The sequence below is a fragment of the Petaurus breviceps genome, unplaced genomic scaffold, assembly GCF_028583685.1.
Source record: "Petaurus breviceps papuanus isolate PSGF00001 unplaced genomic scaffold, PetGlider_PUasm1.0 140, whole genome shotgun sequence".
Classification (NCBI taxonomy): Eukaryota; Metazoa; Chordata; class Mammalia; order Diprotodontia; family Petauridae; genus Petaurus; species Petaurus breviceps.
In genome coordinates, this window is record NW_027185698.1 from 13,152,171 (window position 1) to 13,176,044 (window position 23,874).

Sequence of the window (23,874 nt, forward strand, 5' to 3'; positions counted from 1 at the left end):
TTTTATAATGTATATTGGTTTATAATCTACAATTATTTTCAAGATAATCTTGTTTATAATGCTAATAATACACATAATGTAATTATACACATAAAATAATGCACAATATAACTCACATCCAATAAACTTTCATTTATTTATTTTCCTTTGGGCATACAATAAAAGTACCTTTTTTATTTGTCTCTCCAAGCCAAACCTGTGAGCCTTCCATTCACCTTCAATTTCCTTTTGTCTTCTGGTTTTACTCATAATGAGAATATCAAGGTTAATATGACTTAGTTTCTTCTATAGTATCTTAGCACAATGACTTTCTGGTTATTGGACAAGAATATCTCATGGGTAATACCTACAACTATTGACCCTTGTGGATGATCTAAAAATTGTGGCATTCTTATATTCTCCTTTTCCTTTTTCTACTGTTGTTTTACTAGGACTAAAAAAGTTAGAGGACTTTAAAAAATGTTAAAACATTGTTTAAAAAAATAAAACAAGCTTTTGTGGGATGTTGTTCATAGTTAAAGAATCCATAACATAGTAGTTGACCTTCTTTCTCTGAGGGTCTTTGTGCTCAACTAGCCTGGTCAGATTCTTCTGTCATGAAGACCTTAAGGAGACCTTTCTATTATAATAGAAACTGAAAGAACTTTCATTCCCCTGCCATGGTTGAAAACCCAGTGTTATCACCATTGCCTAATGAATCCTCAAAGGAAGATTATTGTTCCTACTAAAAAATAAAATTAATAGTAATAATTCAAAACTAAAATAGATCTATATAACATTATTAAGTGAATATGAATGAGTACTTATTTTGTTTTCTCTGTAATATTCCCATTGCATAAGCCCATATTTCCAGTTGGTTGGACGGGAAATAATAAAGTTTTATTAATCACCATATTCAAATACTTTAGAGCTAACAAGTTCATAACTGGTGAACTATGTGCATTTCAAAGTTAACTTTGTATACCTATTGACAAATATTTTGCCTTGTGTATAATATATATTCAGTAAATATTTAATTAGTACCTTCTTTTAGGATACCTCTTAATAATCATTTAATTACTAAAAAGAAAAATCCTATTCTCAAATAGTATAAGGAACAAAGAGAAACAGCAGAATTCCATAATAGACACAGTATTAATATCTATTAAATTTGGGATGGAAAGTTTTGGAGCATGGGAAAAGGGTAATTTTTACCCTAAAGAGGGTTCCTTTCTGCTACCTTCTATCTTGCATTGTTCTCTTTTATACTTAAAAGTCCTTTCCAGTGTCTATCCTATATACCAGTTTTGCCTGGGGAACATGCTGCCTTTGCTCTTATTCTAATTCCTTTGCTCTGGACTCAGCAGATTATGAGATTTTACAAAGAAACAAATAGTCTTCATTCTGTGCTCTTCTCTGCTTTCTTGGGACACCACATAAGCCCTGGTAGAGTGGCCTTTTATGAAAGCCATAAGGTTGGGGTTTTTTTCCATTTCAGGAAGGAAATTACATGATTTCTTTCCCCTTTAAAAAGTATTTCTTCTAAGTGATATGTCAGTTTAGTGATCATAAGAGTGAAGAGCCAGCATCCCTGGATAGAGCAAGACATAGCCCAGGTAAGTGTTTTGAATGCTTCCCTTAAGAGTGCTGCCAATGTACTTGACCTACAGCTCCCCTGCTATTCCAATTACAATCTGCTTTTGAGTTAAGAAATTGAAAATTGTTCAGAGTTGTGCAAAGTTCTGGGAGGCAGACAGGCAACTTCCGAGGCAAATGATGGAACTGACGATTAAGGTCTCTTTTACTTGTCCCTCCAGAAATATTTGAATCTAGGTTCCCAGAGGGTAATAGCTAGAGTGCTAACAGAAGACCAGAAGCACTTTCCTATTGGTGGTGGCCAGTAAGAGACTATCTGAAAAGTATCAGGAGGAAATAGAATGAGATTTTTATAGGGTATATAAATAAATCTTTCAAATCTTTGTTCATTTCATGGAAGAGTTCCATGCAGCAAAGTGAATAAAAGTTGTTTTCAAGTTCCTGAGATTTTTTATGAGAGTAGAAGGACACAGATGGTATGCAATTATTGATGCTGTATCACCAAAAAAATTCTTGGAGGATACTATTAAAATATGATTGTTGATTAGTCCTCATCATAGGCTCTGAAAAAATACAATTTAAATGAAATGGTTATGGTTCAGATGGTCAATGATGCTTTTAGCTAAAGCAAGGTTAAAATATCAATGGAATAGACTGTGGAATCACCTGACCTCTAATAATATTTTCCTCTATAGAAGTCTGTCTAATTAAATATACTTTATAATAATAATAACATTTGTCATTATAGCTTTCTAGTTTTTCTCTGGAGCCTAGGAAGAATACTAATATTGGTTTTTTAAAATGAATGTTGCCCTTTCTTTATGCTGAAATATTTATTGGATTATGTTAAGCATTTGAAGTTCATAGGTTCATACTACATATAGAAGACCACATGTTAATGTGTGACTTGTATAATATTCAGCCACAACATAGCACAAAATGGTTAAAACAAGATGATTAGGTGTAAAAAGTTGCATTCTGCATTTTCCATGGAGCAAGCAATGGAGAAATCATATGGGAGAGCCTTGAAAAGTAGATACTTATGCAGACCTTTTTAGCCTTTTAAGAGCTATTTATAAAGAATGAGATTTATTTTTGGAGGCAATCAGGGTTGTGACTTGCTCAGGGTCACACAGCTACTAAGTGTCTGAGGATGGATTTGAACTCAAGACCTCATGACTCCAGAACCAAGTACTCTATATGCTCTACCACATAGCTGCTTTAAGGACAAGATTAAAAAAAAATGTTAGCTCACTCATCTCAATATATCCTGGTAGTAAGGACAGAACTATTAAAAAAGGAAGTCTTGTGTATGCATATATTTACATATGCATACATGTACATATATATATATATATATATAATTTTCTATCAAGTACTAACTGTATAAACATTGATAGGTCACTCAACCCTTCAGAGGCCCAAGAAATTAAAGTAGAATCAAAGTTGAATAAGAGTTGACATTTTATAACAGTGTAAAGAATTTCTACAGGATGAGTTCCCTTTAATTAGGCTCTATAAGGAATAGGATAGAATCCTGGGCCCAGAATCAGGAAGACCTGAGTTCAAAAGTACCCTCAGACACTTACTTGCTTCATGACTCTGCACAAATCACTTAAAACCATTTTACATCCATTTCCTCAACTATAAAATGGGGATAATAATGGTAAATTTCTCCCAAGGTTGTTGTAAAACTCAATTGAGATAAAATACTTACCACTGTTCCTAGCTGCACATAGAAGATGTTTACTAAATGTTTTCTTCCTACCTTTAGGGCTAAAAAAATTAAGGTTAGGACAAAATAAAAAAGAAAATGAAAATTCTCATACCAATACTTATCTACTCAATTATTTTGTGATGTTAAGCACCATTTTATAATTTTATAAAGCTAAAAGCTATGAGACTGTTGATTTGTTCCTAGACACTATGATTGTAATTCAAACAAACTGCTACCAAGTGAATGCTGGTGTCTAAGATATGGCAAATGGACAGCTGATTTTCAGACTCCAACACAGAATTTAAATCTTGTGTTGTTGTTTTTTTCCCTATTAAAAAGAAAACTCTTTTCAGATCATAAATTTAGTCCTGGATAACCTTGCAGGTTATTTTGTAGAGCCCCTACATTTTGCTGATAAATAAAAACCTAAAAAAATTAAATTAATTTCCCAAATTTATAATGGTATTGTCCAAGGTGTAATTTGAACTTAGGACTTTTTACCTCAAACTCAGTTCTATGTGTAATGTGCTATGCAACCACTAAAACAAATATTAATACGCCATATTAATTTACATACATATTATTTATGTGTGTGCGTGTGTGTATATATGTGTGTGTGTGTGTGTGTGTGTGTGTGTGTATACATTGTTGTTGTTCCTGCACTTGGTGCTTGTATTGACAAGATCCATAGTGAGCAGACTGACAAACAGGAGAGGTATCAGTGTGGGAGATTCACATACAAAGCAGATTGTTATAATACATCAAACAAGCAGGTATCTGGGCAGGTGTAGGAAGAAAGAAAAGTTGAGATCGCATAGTTCATCCCTTTCATTTTATATGTGAAAAAAAAAAGCAACAGAGACTCAGAACTTAGACAAGTTGCTACAGGTTATACTGGTAGTTTTAGTGGGTATTTTCAACATTATGATGAGATCAGGTTGTTATTTATTCATGATGTGCCACAATGTGCTGAATGTAGGCCACCATGGAATATAAGATAAATCTTTCAAAGTAGATATCATTGAAAGAAGAGGAAAATAAGTACATACTGAAGGATAAAGTCACATATGGCTTATGCTTAAATTTTAAAGAAGCCAGACTTGGTTAGGAGGGAAGGGGGAGAAAGAGGCAAAAATTCCACCAGAATTCTGGCAAATATATTGAATTATAAATGAAATTGATCAGGATAATGTGATAAGAGAAAAGGAAAAAAAAACCTGTCTATATTCCTGAGTCTCCTTGTAACTTTCTGAGCATTCTTTTTCATCTTCATTTCTTGTTCTATTTCATTTGCTGTCCCCAAAATAAAAGCATATCCCACAAGGTTCATAACATTTATTTTAAGGGAAAGCTAGGTGGCACAGTGAATAGACCAAGGGTCCTGCAGTCAGGAGGACATAAGTTCAAATGTGACTTCAGACACTTAACACTTACTAGCTGTGTCATCTTGGGCAAGTCACTTAACCCCAATTGCCCTGCCTTCCCCCCTCCAAAAAGCCAACAAAAAAGGTAAAACATAATATTTATTTCAATTCTTTTCATTCTATTATCTTTGTTTCCACATCTATCCATTCACCTTTCTTGATTTCTAAGTCAAGAAACAACTTAGCGGCCCAGTACATAGAGTGCTGGATCTTGTATCAGGAAGACTTGAGTTCAAACCCTCCCTTAGACTCACTGGTCAAGTTATTTCACCTCTGTATGCCTCAGCTTCTTCATCTATAAAATGGTGATAATCACAGTACTTACCTCCCAGGATTGTTGCAAGTATTAAATGATATAATAATTATAAAAAAAACTTGACATACTGATTGGCACATAGTAATTGCTATATAAATGTTAGTTATTATTATTATTCTCCATTAAATTGTTCATAGGGGATCCACAGAGCACACTAGAGATTTTCTAATCTTCTTGGCATTAAATAGGTAGCAGCAGCAGAGCTGATAAATTGTCCATTTGGCTTTTATCCCTTGCTTGTGACATATATCCAAACCATCTTCTTTTCTATTGAAATGTGTTTTAGATTTTTATAAGGATTAGAAAAGTAGGTAGTGAGCATTTAGTGTATATCAAAAATATGTGCTAAGTGTTGGAAATGAAAATAGAAAATTGAGGCAGTACCTGTTCCCAAGGAGATTATATTCTAATTAGCTGAGACTACAAATAAAGGAAGGTTCATGGTTATGTATAGTTTATGGCAGATAGAAAAGTTGGGTAATTGGGTAAGAAAAGTTAGGCAAGCAAAGTCATATAGGAGAAGGCAAGGTTTCAAGAGTTATTGGGAGTAATGGAAAGGCAGATGGTCAATCCTCTACAAAAAGGATAGTGAGTTTAAGGACTATAGTGGAATGGGGCTCTGGGATATATTCATCAGAGGAAGGACTCTGGAGGTCAGGGTCTAGCTGGCACTGAGCATCCTGCATCTGGCAGAACACTGGCATTAAGCCAATGAGTGTTGGTTGGGGGGGAGTGTCTAGCTGTCCTCAGGGATAGCCCGAGGGTGGGTGGCAGTAAAGGGAAAGTTCCCGAACTGCATCATAAGGCTGATCCTCAGTTGGGAGTCTGGTGGCTGGTAGGTTCTGGCAGTAGAAGAAAAGTTTCTCAAGGTCCTGCTCTGGAGGTTGGTAGAGGTGGCTAGGTTCTCTGAATCTTCTGTGCAAAGTGTCCCTTGTGTATAGTTCTTGATAATTCGCTACAGCCTGGACATCCCCCCAAAAAATGAGCAAACCTCTCTCCATTTCTCTTTGGAGGAGCTTCAACTTTAATTCATCAGGAACTGATATTCCATGCCTCATGGCAACAGACCATCCTCAAAGCCATAGTTGCCATCAATCACCCACTCCACTCCTATTGATTCTGGCTAATAACTTTCACATCTCTCCTCCCTTTTCTATTTCCCTTGCAACCATCCTTGTTTAGGCCCTGATAACATCTTGCCAAAATATTTCAATAGTTTCCTAATTTATCTCCCAGTATATATATCCCCTTCTCCTCTCAAATCCATGCAATACACCATTGCCACATTAATCTTTCTAAAACACCATTTTGCACTTGTCACACCATTACTCAAATACTGTCAGTGGCTCCCCATTGCCTACTAAATAAACTACATATTCCTAAACCTGTTGTTCAAGGCCATCTCTCAAATCCATTCCTTCCTTGCTGCTCATTTACACTTCTCACCTGAGCCCTCTTAGTAATTTTCTAACAGTTCTCCCCACATCCATTTCTTCTTCAGTGCATCCTTCCCATGCCTATCTATTACACCACTCTGATCATATCATTATCCTATTCAAAAGCCTTGAATAGCTCCTCTTTTTTCCTGGGGAATGAGGTAGAAGCAGCTGTGTTCCCTGGTCCTACTGTGTAACATTCTACTGTGCAATGTCTCTCCTTGTGAATTGTTGATAATGTATTATGGCGGTTTTATAACACAAACCTCTCCAATAATCTCTGCAGAAAGCTCCACTTCAATTCATATAAACTCTCTAGCCTAATATCTATGGCCTTCCAAACTAACTCTAACCTACTTAGCTTCTCTAGGCTACAATTTCCTCATTTGTAAAAGTAGGTGGTTGGGCTAGGTTATGCAATGCATATAGAGCTGGACCTGGAATCAGGAAGAACTAAGTTCAAATCCTGCCTAAGATACTTGCTAGTTTTCTGACCCTAGACAAGTCATTTATTTGTCCCTCAGTTTTCTCATCTGTAAAATGAGCATAACAATAACACTTGCTTCACAGAGTTGTCATGCCAAGTGCAAGGAATACAAATAAAACATTGAGCCATTCCCTCTTCCCAAGGAGATTATAGACTACACATAAAGGAAGGTTCTTGGTTATATATAGTTTATGGCACATGGAAAGGTTGGGTAATTGGGTAAGAAAAGTTAGACAAGGAAAGTAACAGAGAAGATGGCAAGATCTCAGAGTTATGGGGAGATTCAGTGAATTAGCACAGATGGAAGCACTATACAAGCCTTTAAGTTCTATATAAATGTCAGGCTATTGTTATTAAATCTCTGAGCCGATATTCCCACAATTTTACTTTTTAACTTTATCTCCTACTATTCCCTTTCCTATATTTTATATTCTAGCTTAACTGGCTCTCTCAGTATTCCCTGAACTTGACCCAGTTTCTCCTGTCTCCAAGTATTTGCTTATACAGCTCCTGAACACTTGGAAAGGTCTCCTATAACTCCCTACCTCCACCTGATAAAATCTTTCCAATTCATTAAGGGTCCAGCTCAAATGCAACTTCCTATACAAAAATTGTCCCTAAGTTATGCAACTGGAGGTCATCTGTCCCTTCTTTAAAGATAATTTGTGTCTGGGCCTCTACGTTACACCTCTCATGTTTTAATTGTATTTTTCTTATTTTGTTAATGGTTTACCAACCCAACCAGATTGTTGAGTTTACGCATTCAAGTCCTAAAAAAAATTTGATTTCATCCAATCTTTCCAAATTTGTGCTTGCCTTCAAATACATTATACATGAGTTGAATGAGTGTAGTAGTGATTCCTATAATTCTCTTTCCAGTCTGAATGCTTTTTCTTTTCTTTTTCTTACTTCAATTTGATTTTACTTTCAGATCTTCATTCTTTTCCAACTACTCCCTCCCCCCAACCACTGAGAAATAAGAAAAATAAAACCTGCTGAAAACATGTATAGTCAAGAAAATTCACACACTAGCTATGTAAAACATATCCATATACGTATATAGAGTTTAGCAAAATTATATATGATATATTTATATAATATATATGCATGTATATGTATATATCTCATACCTAGGTAGCATTGGGATGAAATGATGAATAAGACACACACAGTTCCTGCCTTCAAAGAACTTACATTTTAATTGCATCTAAATTTCTGACCTGAATGTTTATAAATTATCTCTTAGCCCACCTAAGTATCTCTTACAACTGGTATATTTTATACCTTAGGTATATGTAAGAGTAAGTACCCTAGCATACCGAGGATGGCTACTAGCACACCAAGGATGGCTACTAGCACAGGTTCTTTGATATGCTTTTCTAAAGGAAAGCAACCCAAAAGGGGTTAACATTCTTACTTTAATCAAACATACATTTCATTCACTTAGTTCAGGGGGAAAAAGTTAGCACCCAGAACTTCAGAAAATAAAAACAGAAATTAAAAGCAGACAAAAAATACAGAGAAAATAATACAATTCAACAAATCAATAGCTGTCTGACCATTACATACATACATAGTTGCTAGAGAGAGAATGACTAACATCTGAGTTTATAGTTGCTAGAGAGAGAATTACTAACATCTGAGTTTATAGTTGCTAGAGAGAGAATGACTAACATCTGAGTTTTCAAAGCTCAATGGCTACCCAGAGGCTCATGTGATCAAATCACACAACTCTTCCCATAAGTGAGCCCCAAAGCAAAACCTCACCTCAGACTGTATATACCCTTCTTCAGGGTCAGAGGACATCACAGTTTTTGTGACTCACTTCCTAATTAAAAAGTAAAAAAAGGTGTGGGCCTTCCTGAAAAACAAGCCCCCTCTAATCAAGCTTCTCTTGTTGGGTTCCAAGTGAGGCCCATTAAGGGGTAGGAAAGATTTTCAAATTCCCTAGGCCTATTAAGGGGCAGAGAAGATCTTTAAATTCCCTTATTATAACAGTATAAAAAGTGGAGTGAGGCAGAAAACATTTTCTCCCACTAAAGGGAAAGTGCCTGAGTAATATTTCTGATATTCTGCTAGAATTGTTCAGCTAGTCCTTTACAAAATTTTATTTCCTGAGTAGAAAGTAAGATCCTTGAGGATAGGGCAAGAACTTTTCACATTTCTTTTGCATACTCAGTCTGTAGGGCACAACAGATATTTAATGACTGCTTACTGAAATGAAATAATTTATTCTCTGTGTCCTCTAAGAAAATCTGCTATTGAATTTTCAAGTTGATCTAGAACACGAACTAGATACATTCACCCATGTAGCTTTTAATCTTTTATGTTAGCTACCAATTTTGTTCTTAAGTGAGACTTTCACTGGTCTAAAATTTCACTGTCAAATATTAGATACAGCATGTTATACTTCATTCTATCACAGAATTTGAGACAGAAAGTACCTGAGTGGCAATTTAGTCCACCCTATACCTAAAAAAGCAATTCCTACCATAACATACTTGAAAAGTGGTCATCCAATCTCTGTTTGAAGGATTTGAATAAGTGGGAACCCTCCTAAGCACATCCCATTCCACTTAGGGTTCTCTCTAATTGTAAGGGGTCAATTCAGAGCATACAATTTAATATCAGTTTCATAAGAATAATGACTTTTTTCTTTTCCCTTTTCAATTCCTGGCTTTCTTCCTCACATCCCACAAACACACATAACATCAGAATACATAGCTGTTTCTGGGGATTTTACAGTCAGTTACTCAAATCAGAAATAAAATCACAATGTTTCAATACACAAATGCTTTCAAATTACTTCAGTTTTGTAAGTTCTATAACTAAGACCTTCTGCAAGGAGAAAATAGATAAATACAGTAGGTACTTTTAACTTTTTTAATCATCATGGCAGTTGGAATGACTTCTGTTAGTAGTCCTTGAATGTATTTCACAGGTCAGTGGTCCCACTCCACTATAGATCTACAACCTAGATTAGGCCATAATTTGTTTTCCACTTTACCTTCGGCCTGACGTGCTATTTCATATAATGAAACAGTAAATCAATATGATTCTACTGAGTAGGGGCCTGCAAAGAAAACAACCCATGTTCAGCTTAATTATAAACTCATTAAAATAAGTGTGTGACATTCCCAATGTGCTGATTTATTCTGAAAAATCAAATTCCATTGAAAGCTCTTTGTAAAATGGGATAGATTGTCTTGAGTATAGTCGACTTGGTGATATAATGGACTATCCAACTGACCTCACTGTACCTTTAGTGAGTTTGGGGCCAGTGCCCTAAGCCAAAAGTGCTGGGAGATTTATAGCTGAATAAGCAGGCATTGCAATGCACATATGAAATGGAGGATAAATGACATCTACTTCTATTTAATTCAATAAAACAAACATTTATTAAAGTGGCTTCCTTATGTAAGACACTACTTGAGGCATTGGGGATATAAAGGCTCTAATCAAATGGTTCTTACCCTCAAGAGTTTTATTTTTATTTTTTGTTTTTTTTAACTGGGGTAAATATCATTATATATGTATTTTTGTATAAAATATAAGCAAAATAATTCCAGGGAGAGAGAACATTCATAACTAGAGAATCAGAGAAAAATAATTGATGTAAAAAGTTTAATTTGACAACAGATTATGTCACCTATTGCCAAGTCTTAGACCAGGGACATATATCTTAGGAATTCAGATTATTCTTAGAAGAAACTGCATTTACTTATATGATTTCAATGTGAGCCCATCTTTTTAAGTCCTGTGGGAAAGCCTAGAGCTAAACATTGGCTAGCTAAATGTGAAAATTTTCAGTGCTGATGTGCAAAAGTTCCTTATATTCACCTACAACTATGTTGATAAGTAATGACTATTTCACTTCATGCTGGCAAAGTACTCTGAAGTTATTTGCATTCATTTCTCCATCTGTGTGGTCTCTTGTAATTTAGGAGAGCGCTGCTCTATTTTAGAGAGGTGGAAAGTCTCGTACAAAGGGGTCAAGTGACTTGCTCAAGGTCACGCAATAAATAAATGAAAGAAAAGAGAGCAAGGGTCTCAGCTACTACTTTATCAGTTTGTTTCTGGAAAATAGGAGCTCACTTTGTAATAGAAAGCCCTTTTGTGTCTGCATACCTTTTATTATGTGGGCTTTTTAATTTATTTTTATCTGGTGAGAATAGGGTATTCTGTATTTCTGTAGCTTGTCCACTGATTCAGTAACAGCCATGGCATCTTTAAAGAGCTCTCTGTACTAGGGTCATTTCTTGTACTAAAATAATACCTCTGAATTAATAACCTTTTTCATCATCATTGAGTAGTCTAGGGGTGGTAATGGGTGGGATGGGGATTAAAATATCAACCAAGATGGAGCATAATAGCTCCCAAATGTTAATAGCTACCATTCCCAAGAGGCAAAACAAAACATGGCCAGGAAATCCTCTCCATCCTTTCATTTAGCCATTTTTCTTGCTGATCTCTTACAAAGGGTAAGGGACAATGAATACTTTAAACTTGAAGCCAACAAATTCCCTGGGTTCTTTATCTAAATTGTTCTCAGGGTTTCTGCATTTGGCTGTTAATGAAAACATCTGAAAAAAAATTACTGGTCCGGTAATGATCTTCAGAATTGATTTACTTCTGGAATAATGAAATATTGTTAACTGCTGGGCTGCCTCGTTGCATTAAAAGGTCAGCCGAGTAAAAGTAATGTTGGATTAAGCAGTTGGAGAGAAATGCTGGTTTTATGTCAGGATTCAAACCAGTCTAGTTGCAGATCTCAGGTGAAAGGAAGTCCCAAGGCCAAGAGCTGACATACGCAACTACTCTTTTCTTTCTTATTAAGTTTCAGTGTGAGCATAGTCAATCCCAAAGAGCCAGTAAAATAAAGGAGGTACTAGAAAGAGGAAAGAGTATTCCTTGGTCTCTGAGGTAATTGGATTTGGGCATATTTATATTATGGTAGATAAGGGTCAGAGACTTGAACTAGATTTGAAATGGCACTGTATTTCTCCCTTACAAAGAGAAAAAAAAAAATGAACAAAGAGATTTGGGAAAAGTGGTCCCTGTGGTCGTCTTTACTTGGTGACTGAGCAAGCTCAGCCTGACAATCTGTTGCGCCCTTCCTGTGTCCTTCTTTGTCTGGGCAATTATTCCAAAGATATTCACTCTTTCTCTATAATCATAGGTAGAGGGCAATTCAAAAATTCTAAGTTCAGTGGGAACATACCTTACTCACTCTGGTTCTACATTTCTTTGACCTTGTGAAAAGTAGAAGGAAGAATCTCTTTTCCAAATTACTAGTTACCTCTTTGTGGTGTTGTGAGGTGCAATTAAGCTTTGTTGCTGTAAAATGTAGCCCTCGAAAAATTAATGTATGGCACACAGAGGCCAAACTGAGGCTTCATCTATGTTTGAACAGTAACTTTTCCCCCTTCTCTATCTCATTTAATTTTTAAAATTTATTTATTCACTTTTAATTTGTAGCATTCGGTTCCATAGTCCCTTGAGTTTCAAATTTTCTCCCCCTTCCTCTCCTCCCCCTCCCTCCCATGGCAGTATGCCATCAAATATAAAATCTACTAATATATTCGCATTAAACATTAGACAAGTTGTAAAGAAGGATTATAACCAATGGAGTGAACAATGAGAAAGAAGGAACAAAAGAAAACAAAACACAAAAGAGAAACAGCAAGTAGTTTGCTTCAATCTGCATTCAGACTGTAGTTCTTTCTCTGGATGTGGACATCCCTTTTCATCACGAATCTTTTGTAATTGTCTTTTAACTTTGTATTACTGAGAGGAGCCTAGTCTATCAAAGCTAGTCATCACATATACAATGTGTCTGCAATCGTGTACAAAGTTCTCCTGGTTCTGCTCTCCTCACTCATCATCAGTTTATATTTTTCTACCTGTTGTTATGAAGTCTGTCTCCTCATTTATTATAGTACAATAGTATTCCATTACATACATATACCACAACTTGTTTAGCCATTCCCCAATTGATGGGCATCCCCTTGATTTCCAGTTCTTTGCCACCACAAAAAGAGCTGCTATAAATATTTTTGTGCATATGGGTCCTTTTCCCACTTCTATGATCTCTTTAGGATATAGTCCTAGAAGTGATATTGCTGGGTCAAAGGATATGCACTTATTTATAGGCCTTTGGGTATAGTTCAACTGTAACTCTTGATAAGAATGTATATTCCAATGCATTAGAGTAAGGTGCTTTGGGGAATAAGGAAGGGACACTTTGGGCTGTGGATAAATGAGGCCAAGACAAACTGGTGGTTTCAGGTCATAATTAATCAATTCTGGATTAGGGAAAGATGACTGTTCCCCTCTACCATGAGCAGTAGTTTGATATGATACAGGGACTTGGAGTTGGCTTATTATAATTGGGTGATTATAGAGTGAGTTGTTGGAATTGTCTGATCCTTAAATTCTTCCCCTGTAAAAAGGAAGTGATAATATGTTTATTGACTATTTCAAAGGATTGTACTAAGGATCAAATGAGAAATTTTGGCTAAAATGCCTTGTAATTAGTATGAGTGCATGTGGCTTATTTTTATGTAGAAGGATTTATCAGAGGATCATAGAATTAGAACAAGGAGAAAACTTAGAGACTATTAAAGTCAACTCCCTCTTTTTTTAAGAGATGGAAAAAAAGGGGCGGCCAGGTAGCACAGTGAGTAAGAGCACCGGCTCCAGTGTCGGGATGACCTGGGGATCAAATCTGGACTCAGATACTCAGCACCACACCCAGAAATAACTGGCCGTGTAACCTTGAGCAAGTTATTTAACCCCAATTGCTTAAAAAAAGAGAGAGAGAGAGAGATGAAAAAACTAAAGAATGGAAAGGTTAACTGACTTGCTCAGTCATTAATCTACTAAATATCTGAAGTGGGATTTGAACTTCTATCTTCCTGTCTCCAAGTTCAACTCCCTGATGCATTCAGATAATAATGATAAAGTTTCCCATTTTCACTTTTCATTTAGACCAACATTAACTCCTTTCTTATAAAACGAGCAGGTGTTAATTCTATGAGGAAAGTGTATACATTTTTTATCTTAAAAGAAAAATCAGGCTTTTAAAGGAGATAAAGCAAAATCAGATAAAAAGATATAGGCACACAAAGAGTGAAAGCATTATTAATTATAGCTTTACATATAAAGATATATGCTTGAGAGTTGATGGGTGAGCAGAAGGAATCTGGGAAGGTTTTCAACAAATAGGACTTCATTTGTGAGCCATGTCTTTAAAGAAGCGGGACATCATTTGCGTATAAGGTTTGCAGAGAGCAATCCATATAGAATTATTCTATATAGGAAGAAATACAATAAGACTCAGAGGTGATAGCAAGCATGGTAAAGTCTAAAAGTATAGGGGATCAGAATCAGTAGGAGAAGATTATAGATAAGATAACTGCTTCTCCCAGTGTCATTCCAGGAAACTGATTCTTGCTATTATATAGAAGGAGGAAAAATGCTTCCTAATAGAAAACTCACTTCAACATATGAGATTTATTTCACATGTTCTTCTCTATATAGTATATGAATAGAATATGTATAGAATAACTGGTCAACCTTATGTGTAAATGTATGTGTCTTTAATAGTATTATGGCTATAGAATGATTAAGCAAAGAAATATGTGAATAGTGGTGATGCAAGAGATAGGACATAAACAGAAATAAATCTTAGGAGGCTAGAGCATTCCATGTTTGGGAGCTAAGTGCATAGTAAAGAAGAATTTGGAAACAGATGATAGACTAAAGAAGGAAAATTATGAACTCTGTTTCCCAGCCACAATGTACATAGTAAATTTAAGTTAAAAAGTTTTCTGTAACTAAAGGACCACCCAGAATTGTCATGTCAGACAATTTGTAGATAGGAAAATGGAAAGAAGTGAGGGCATGGTAAGACATGTCAAAACAGCTTTACTTTAACTGGTATAATATTATATCTCCATGAACATGGATACATTTTCTCAGCTAGGTCATGTTCTCAAGCCTTGAGTTTGAGACAGGGGGAGAGGTTGGAAGAAGAGGGGGTAGATTGATATTAAAGCCATCAGTGAAGAGATGACATATGAATCTATGGGAGCTGATGAGGTCACTGAGGATGATATTAGAGGCTCAAACAAAGGATGGCAGCATGCACAAAGTTAGACAGTTGTATAAGGATGATGAGTTAGCAAAAAAAAAAAATGAGGAGAGGCAGAAAGGTGACAGGAGAACCAAAAGAAAGTAGTGTCACACAGAGATAGGAAAGTATACAAGAGTGGGTGGAAAATCACATAAAATTTTGGAAAGAGGTCAAGAGAAATAAAAAAGGAAATTGAATTTGGCAAATAGATCATTTATAACTATGCTAAAAAGCAGATTTTGGTCTCATTTACTACATCATAATCCATGCCCAAGTCTTGCTACATTTCTTCTTATTTATATCTTTAAATACCTCCAATTATATGGAAAACATTAACATTTATTTTTGACAATTATAAGTTTAAAATTCTTTCCCTCATTCCCATCCCTTCCCTATCACTTCAAAAGGCAAGCAATAGGATTTCAATTATAAATGGAAAGTCATACATGTGAGCCATGTTGCAAAAGAAAACACATAAGGAAACATAAGAAAAAACATAAATGTTATGATTCAATCAGTACTCAGAGTGCATCAGTTTATCATCTTCTCTTTCTGAAGGTAGATAGTATTTTTCATCATGGGTCCCTTGGAATTGTCTTGTTTCAATATATTGATTAGAGTAGCTAAGCCATTCATACTTGATCAACCTTTCTCTGTTGCTGTTACTGTGTACAGTGTTCTGGTTCTGTTCACTTCACTTTGCATGTATTCATTTAAGTTTTCTTAGCTTGTTGTGGGTTTTTTTTTTGTCTGTTTTGTTTTTCCTGAAGTCATCCTTCTCATCATTACAGAGAATGCTTGTTTTTAGTTTAGATTTGCTTGTTTTAGATACTAGTTATTTTTTGTAAAAAGTCCCTTTATTTCTATGGTTTTTATTGCTTTTAGTAGGGGTTTGTATTTGGTCAAAAGGATTTTCTGCATCTATTAAGATAATCATATGATATTTTTGCTTTTTTTTCTATTGACATTATTATGCTGATAATTTTCCTAATGTTGAACCAGTCTTTCCTTCCTCATATAAGTCTAACCTAGTCAGATTACATGATTTTTGAGACATATTGCTATAATCTTGTGGTTAGTATTTTATTTAAATTTTTGTGGTTAGTATTTTATTTAAATTTTATTTAATATTCATTAAGGAATTAGTCTATAATTTTCTTTCTCTATTTTTGATTTCCCTGGTTCACATATCAAAATTATAGTTGTGTCAAAAAAGGAGCAGGGGTAATTTTGTAGGACTCCTTGTTTACCAATATTCTTTTTTTCAAATAATATATAATAAATGCTGGTAGAGTTTACATATAAATCCAAGCAGTCCTGGAGATTTTTTTTTCCTATGGAGTTCATTGATGGTTTTTTTCAATTTCTTTTTCTATGACAGGGCTATTTAAGTATTCTATTTTCTCTTCTGTTAATCTGGACTTTTTTTTGTTAATAACTGATAATAGTTAATAACAGTTAGTAACTGATCAATAGATCATCAGTTTTAGTGGCATATAATTGGGCAGTGTAACTCCTAATAATTACTTTAATTTCATTTTCATTGGTGGTGGTACAGTTAGCCTTTTCATTTTTGATAGCAGTAATTTGATTTCTTTCTCTTTTTAGAAATAAAATTAACTGGGGTGGCTAGGTGGCGCAGTGAATAGAGCGCCAGCCCCAGAGTCACACACACACACACACACACACAAACTAGCCATGTGACCTTGGGCAAGTTACTTAACCCCAATTGCCCTCCAAAAAGCAAAAACAACAACAAAAAAATTAAATTAACCAATTATTTATTTTGTTGCCATAGTTTTTTTTTAATAGTCACTCCTAATTTTATTTATTTTTTAGTTCATTTTTTTAAACTTTCAATTTTATTCATCTCTCCTTTGATTTTCAGCATTCCTAATTTGGTGTTTAATTGGAAATTTTATGATTTTTTTCTTGGGTTTTTGTTTTGTTTTTGTTACATGTCCAATTCATTCATCTGTCTTGGTTGCATCCCACAAATTTTGGTATGTTTTCTGATTGTCGTCATAATCTTTAATGAAATTATTGTTTGTTTCTATGATTTGTGTTCGACTCATTATGATGACATGATCTGGGAAATGGGGTGGTCACTGCTTTCCTGGTCTGTGTTCATTACACAGGAATTGGCCATAATCCCTTAGCATATCAGTACTGTTCCTTTGAATTCCTGCTCCTTCTTGACTAAAAGTGCTTCTCCCTGGACTAGAACTGCCACCTAGAAGTGGGCATTGGGAATGGAGTTGTCAAACAGCATATAGGCTTGGGTCCTCTGTAATCTCTTTCTGACCAGTTGCCAGAATTTCTCACTGACTCTGGCATGCAAGTTTCTAAAACTGCTACTGCTTCTATCACTACCACTTAGTGCCACCATGGATGTTTCATCCAAGTGGGCTTCAAGTCAGGCTCCACAGCTGTCTCACAGATTTCTTCCAACTTCTTTAGTTGTCTTAGACTGGAAAAATGTCTCACTTGATCTTTTGTTGACTCTGCCACTCCAAAATTTAATTTGAGGTGTTATTTTAAAGTTATTTAGAGGGAAATGTTGGGAGAGCTTGGCTGAGTGCTTCCTCTGCTTTGCCATCTTGGCTCCACCCCCAGAAGACCTGGGGACATTCTCTTTCTATTATCTCTTGTGAATAACACTAATTACTCCTGATTAAATGATCATATTGATTCAGAAAGCTCCAAAATCTTAATTCACAAGTGTCTTCATCATCTCCTCCTCCTTCTCCAACTATGCATCAATAATCTCACGTGCTCTTAAGAAGGAAGAAAAGAAAGACATATTGAAACAATATTTATTAAAGCACTTATTATAAGCCAACTACTGTACTATATACTAGAGATATAAACATAAAGAAAAGGCATGTTTCTGTCCTCAAGTATTTTCTATTCTAAAGGAGAAAGATAATGCTGAAGAAGGATGTAAGGGGAAAAGGAAAAACTAAGGTATCCATTGTTGTGACATATTTTGAAGTTTACAAAGTCAGGAACAAATAAAGAGGGGAATAAAACGTTGATGGTCTTGGCCCCTCCACAAAATGGAGACCAAATGAAGAACTTACCCAATAGAGAAGAGAGCTGCCTTTCAAGGAGGACATTCCAAGAGAATGCCACAAAATTTTCTGAATACTCAAGGACAAGGAAGTCCCAGGTGCTAAGGGAAGTTCTAGAATGAAAGAGCAGCTTAGGAATTTCCAAAAAGTAAGTAGCAGATCTGGGGGAGGAATGAAACCCTACTAGCCTATGCCCTGTCACATAACAGGGGCCTGGGATAGTCACCAATGAAAGGCTTGAGCAAGCCTATGAGAAGAATATTCTTCACTGAGAATATGACAGGGATGGTTGGATATCAAGGGCAAAATAGGCTCAGACTCTGGGGGGTAATTCCAAATTTTTTAGGTATTTCACATTGAACATACAAATTCATTATTTCCTTTAAAAGTCCATAGCTCTACCTAACCACTATTTTTGTAGAAAATACTATAATTCTTCTACTCTGCCAGCTTTGTAACCTTAGAGTCCTCAACTTTTCATTCTCTCTCACATTCCGTGTTGCACCAGAGGTCAAGTTTAATTAATTCTGCTTTTACAAAATCTCTGACATTTTGTCCTCTTCTCCATAGGCATGTAGCCACCATCCGAGCTTAGATCCTCATTATTCTTCCCTAGAATATTGCAATAATATATTAACTTCTCTCGATCACCACTCTCTTCCTTCTCTATTTTTCATACAAATTAATAATCTTGTAGTGCTGGTCTGACTCTCAATAAGATTAAAACAAAAACAGGAACAATGATCTCATGGGTTTAGGAGTGGATAAAACATCACTTTTTCAACTAAGTTACTTTTCTGCATTCTTTTTTGTTTCTGCATAATGAAAGTAATGATAAAGATACAGTGTGAGAGTAAGAAAAAGAAGTTTAAGGCCTTCCATGATTCTGGCTAGGGAGTTCCATCTCAAGAGTCAGCCAGATCGATACTGGGGGGTAGAGTAGAAACAGGACTTCCGTGGGGCTCCTGCTTCCACCTCCTCCAATTCATGTAAAAAATTAATGTAAACAAACTTTGGAGCTACAGAACCCACAAAATGACACAGAGAACCTAACCTCCTGCTAAAGACAGCCTGGCAGGCCATCAGGAAGCAACCAGCACAGCTTGTTGGGAGCTGAAGTCCACCCCCATGTGTGACTGAAATTTTAGCCTCAGGGCAGTCACAACAGGCTGGAGGGACTTCAGATCACCAGCAGCTGTGGCAGTTTCCAGAATTATAAATCCACAGATGCTAAGGACAAAGTGAGAGGTAAGCGTGGTGTGGACTATGAGACCTGGGAGTTCAGGAGTGGGATAAGGCCTTTGCCCACAGGGTGATAAGTAGCTGAGGCATGGAGTATGTTCAGCCACTGCCACATAGCTGCTTCAGAGCTCCAGGCTTGCAGATTGTAGGGGTACCAAGTGACCAGTCTGAGGGGTAATTTCTCTTGCTTTAATCTGCTTAGATCTGGATCACTGTCTGGGGTGGAGGTCCTGAGTTGCATGACCAGCCTTCCAGAGCATGTTAAGGCTTCAGAGAGGGCAACCAATTTATACCTTGAGCAGCTGAGAAAACCCCAACTATTGGGACAAAGCTCCCCCATCTGGTACCAGAGTTCTACTGTGGCAAAAAGTTCAAAAGTCAAGGAATTGAGGGGCAAAATGAGCAACCGAGGGAAGCAAGGCAAGCACAGTGGTCCAAATTTGGCTTCCTTTTTGGGGGAAAAAAAGGATCAAAGCATGGAACAGGAAGAAGACAGCAAAGTCAGAACTCTTGTACCAGAAGCTTCTAAGAAAAGAATAAGCTCCTTACAGGCCATAGAGGAGCTTAAGAAGGATTTTGAAAACCAAATAAGAGAAGTGGAAGAAAAATTGGGAAAAAAAAATGAGAATGATGCAAGAAAATTATAAAAATAAGAGTCAACAACGTGACTGAAGAAATAACACCTTAAAAATTGACTAACTCAAATGGCAAAAGAGGCCGAAAAGCCCAATGAAGAGAAGAATGCCTTAAAAAGCCAAATTTGCCAGATGGAAAAAGAATCTCAAAAGCTCACTGAAGAGAATCATTCCTTCAGAATTAGATTAGAGCAAATGGAAGCTAATGATGCTATGAGAAATCAAGATACTATTAAATAGATCCAAACAAATGAAAAAAAATAGAAAACTGTGAAATATCTCATTCAAAAAAACACTGACCTGGAAACTACATCCAGGAGAGAGAATTTTAAAATTATTGGACTACCTGAAAGCAAAAATCAAAAAAAGAACCTAGAAAACATCCTTCAAGAAATTCTCAAGGAAAACTAACCTGATGTTTTAGAACCAGAGGGCAAAATAGAGGTTGAAAGAATCTATTTATCACCTCCTGAAAAAGATCCCAAAAAGAAAACTCCTAGGAATATTATAGCCAGGTTTTAGAGTTCCCAGATCAAGGAGAAAATATTACAAGCAGCCAGGAAGAAACAAATTGAATACTGTGGAAACAATCAGGATAACACAGTTTCTGGCAGCTTATACATTTAGGGATCGAAGGGAGTGGAATATGATATTCCAGAGGTCAAAGGAGCTGGGATTAAAACCAAGGGTCACCTACTGAGCAAAACTGAGTTTTGTATTTCAGGGGAAAATATGGTCATTCAATGGAATAGAGGACTTTCAAGCATTCTTGATGAAAAAACCAGAGTTGAATAGAAAATTTGACATTCATATCCAAGAGGCAAGAAAAGCATGAGAAGGTAAACAGGGAAAAGAAATCATAAGGAACTTATCAAAGTTGAACTACTTACATTCCTAAATGGAAAAATGATAATTGTAACTTATGAAAGTTTTCTCATTATGAGAATAGTTGAAGGGAATATATATATATATACATATATATATTTATATCATATATATATACTTATATGTCTATATAGGAGGGTAGATGGGCTTATGAATACATGTATGTGTGTATATGTGTATGTGTACAGGTATATATAGACAGAGGGGACAAGACCAGTTGAATAGGAATCAATGATCCTTAAAAGGTGAAATTAAGAGGTGAGAGAGGAAGATAATGAGAGGAGATGGGGAGAGAAAGAATGGGGTAAATTAAATCATATAGAAGAGGCAAGGGAAAACTGTTACCATGAAGGGGAAGAATAGGAAGGCAAAAGATAATGAGTCAACTTTATTCTCAATGCCTTTCACTTAGGGAGGGAATGACACACACTAAATAGGGTATCTCACCCTACAGGAGAGTAGGGGGGAAGGGGATGAGAGGGGGGGATGATGGAAGGCAGGGCAGTGGGGAGTTGGAAGCAGCCACTTTTTAAAAAGGGACAGGATCAAAGCAGAGAATAGAACAAGCAGTGGGTGGGATAGAATGGAGGGAAATATAGTCAGTCTTTCACAATATATCCACTATGGAAATGTTTTGCATAGGTACACATGCACACCTATATTGAATTGCTTTTCTTCCAGTGAGTGTGGGTGATGAGGGAGGTAGGGAAAAATATGGAATTCAAAGGTTTAAAATCAAATGTTTAATACATATATATATATATTATTGTAATTATTAATATTCTTTTACATGTAACTGGGAAATAAGACATACAGGCAGTGGGCCACAGAGATCCACTGTGCCCTAATGGAAAGTCAGAGAGGAATGGGGGAAGATATACGAGAGAGCAGATTGAGGGAGTGGATATTCAGTGGGGTCGCTGTTTTCGGGCAGTGGGTAGGGAAAAAATTTGGAAAAAAAATTTGTAACTCAAAATCTTGTGGAAATGAATGATGTAAACTAATAAATCAATAGATTAATAGATCAATTTTAAAAAAAGAATCAGCCAGATCTAAGCGTTCTCTGCCATTAGGAGGCTTGTTAAAGTAGTGAAAGCAGAAAACCTGCAACAGGAAGTCACCAACTGTTGTCAACACACAATTCATCTTAAATGAAATAAAGTGAGAGAGTCTCCCTAAAGAACACTGCCAAGGGGGCATCAGTGAAGAGAGAACCAATCCTGGAGTCCAGAGGACTTGTGTTCAAATCGAGTCTCAGAAGCTTGATACTTACTTGCTGTGTGATCCTGGGGCAAGTCACTTAACCCCTATCATCTCAAAAAAAAAAATCATTAAAGGAGATAAAAATTAGATTAGGTTTACATAAGATTAACAACAGTTGAAATTCAGTATAGGAAGGCTTCATGGATTCAGGATTCATTATCTCTTCTTTCTTTGTTTTTCTAAATTGTGTGTCATTTATTTATTAGAGATATATGAATCATATTCTGTTACTTATGTTTTATTTTAAAAATCAATGGACTAAATCTTGTTTTAATTCTGTTTTGTTTCTGGTACTAATTTTTTTAATTTATTATTTATTTTTCTCAATTACATGTAAAAATAATTTTAACATTTTTTTTCCAATTTTGAACTCCATATTATCTTCTTCCTGTCCCCCTTTCATTGAAAAGGCAAATGATTTGACATAGATTACACATGTATAGTCATGTGAAAAACATGTCCATGTAAGTCATGCTGTGAAAGAAAATAGCCCCCTCCAAAAAAAAAAAAAAAGACACAAGAAAAATAAAGAAAAACTTCATTATGCATTCAGGCTCCATGGATTCTTTCTCTGGAGATAGACAATACCTTTCATCATAAATCATACATAATTGTCTTGGATCATTGTATTGCTGAGAATTCCTAAATTATTCATAGTAAATCATTATACAATGTAGTTGTTACTGTGCATAAGTTTCTCTTGATTCTGTTCATTTCACTTTGTATAAGTTCATATATGTCTAGGTGTATCTAAGAGTATCCTTATAGCACATAGTATTCCATCACAGTCATATACAACAACTTGCTCAGGGATTCCCCAATTGATGGCCATCCCTTCAATTTCCAATTCTTTGTCACCACTAAAAGAGTTGCTATAAATATTGTTGGAATATATAGATCTTTTTTTTTTCCTTTTTTAAAAAATCTTTTTAAGATAGATATCTAGTGGCATTGCTTGGTCAAAAGGTATACATGTATTTCTGTTATTTGTCACAGAGATAAGACTGAACATTTGTTATATGAACATTATTAGCATTATCCACTGCATGTTTGATGACATCTACCCATAATTGCATTCTCAGAATATTAAGAGTTCATCTACCTTAATCATTTCTGAATACCAAGTATTCAACCATATCTTTGGACTATTGAAGAACTCAGTGGGACAGTTGTAATGGAAATGCAAATTGAAAGATCTTCCCTGCCCCTAGGCTAAAGTGCACCTGGAGCCTGGGGTGGGAGGCTTCTTTTTCAGTAGATACTTTTTGATTGGCCAGTGGGTCCAGAAGGTTGTTACATTCTCTGAGCCAGGAGCAGGCTATATAATCCCTGATGTGAGGCTTTGTTTTGGGGCTCACTTTGAGAAGTGTTCTGTGATTTGATCAGATGAGACTCTGGGAAGCCGTTGTTGAGAGTCCCCTGGCTTTGAAAAACCCAGATGTTGATTTTGTATGGTTATAATGGTTGGACAGTTTGGAAACCTGTCTATTTGATCTGTTTCTCTGTCTTGATAATTCTGTCTGTATACTCTGAAGTTCAGGGTGCTGACCTTTTTCCCCTGAACTAGGTAAACAATATATGTTTGACTGATTAAAGTAAGCTTGTTAACCCATTTTGAGTTGCTTTCCTTTATCAAAGCAGATCCAAGAACCTGTATTGGCATCCACCCTGGGGATGCTGGGG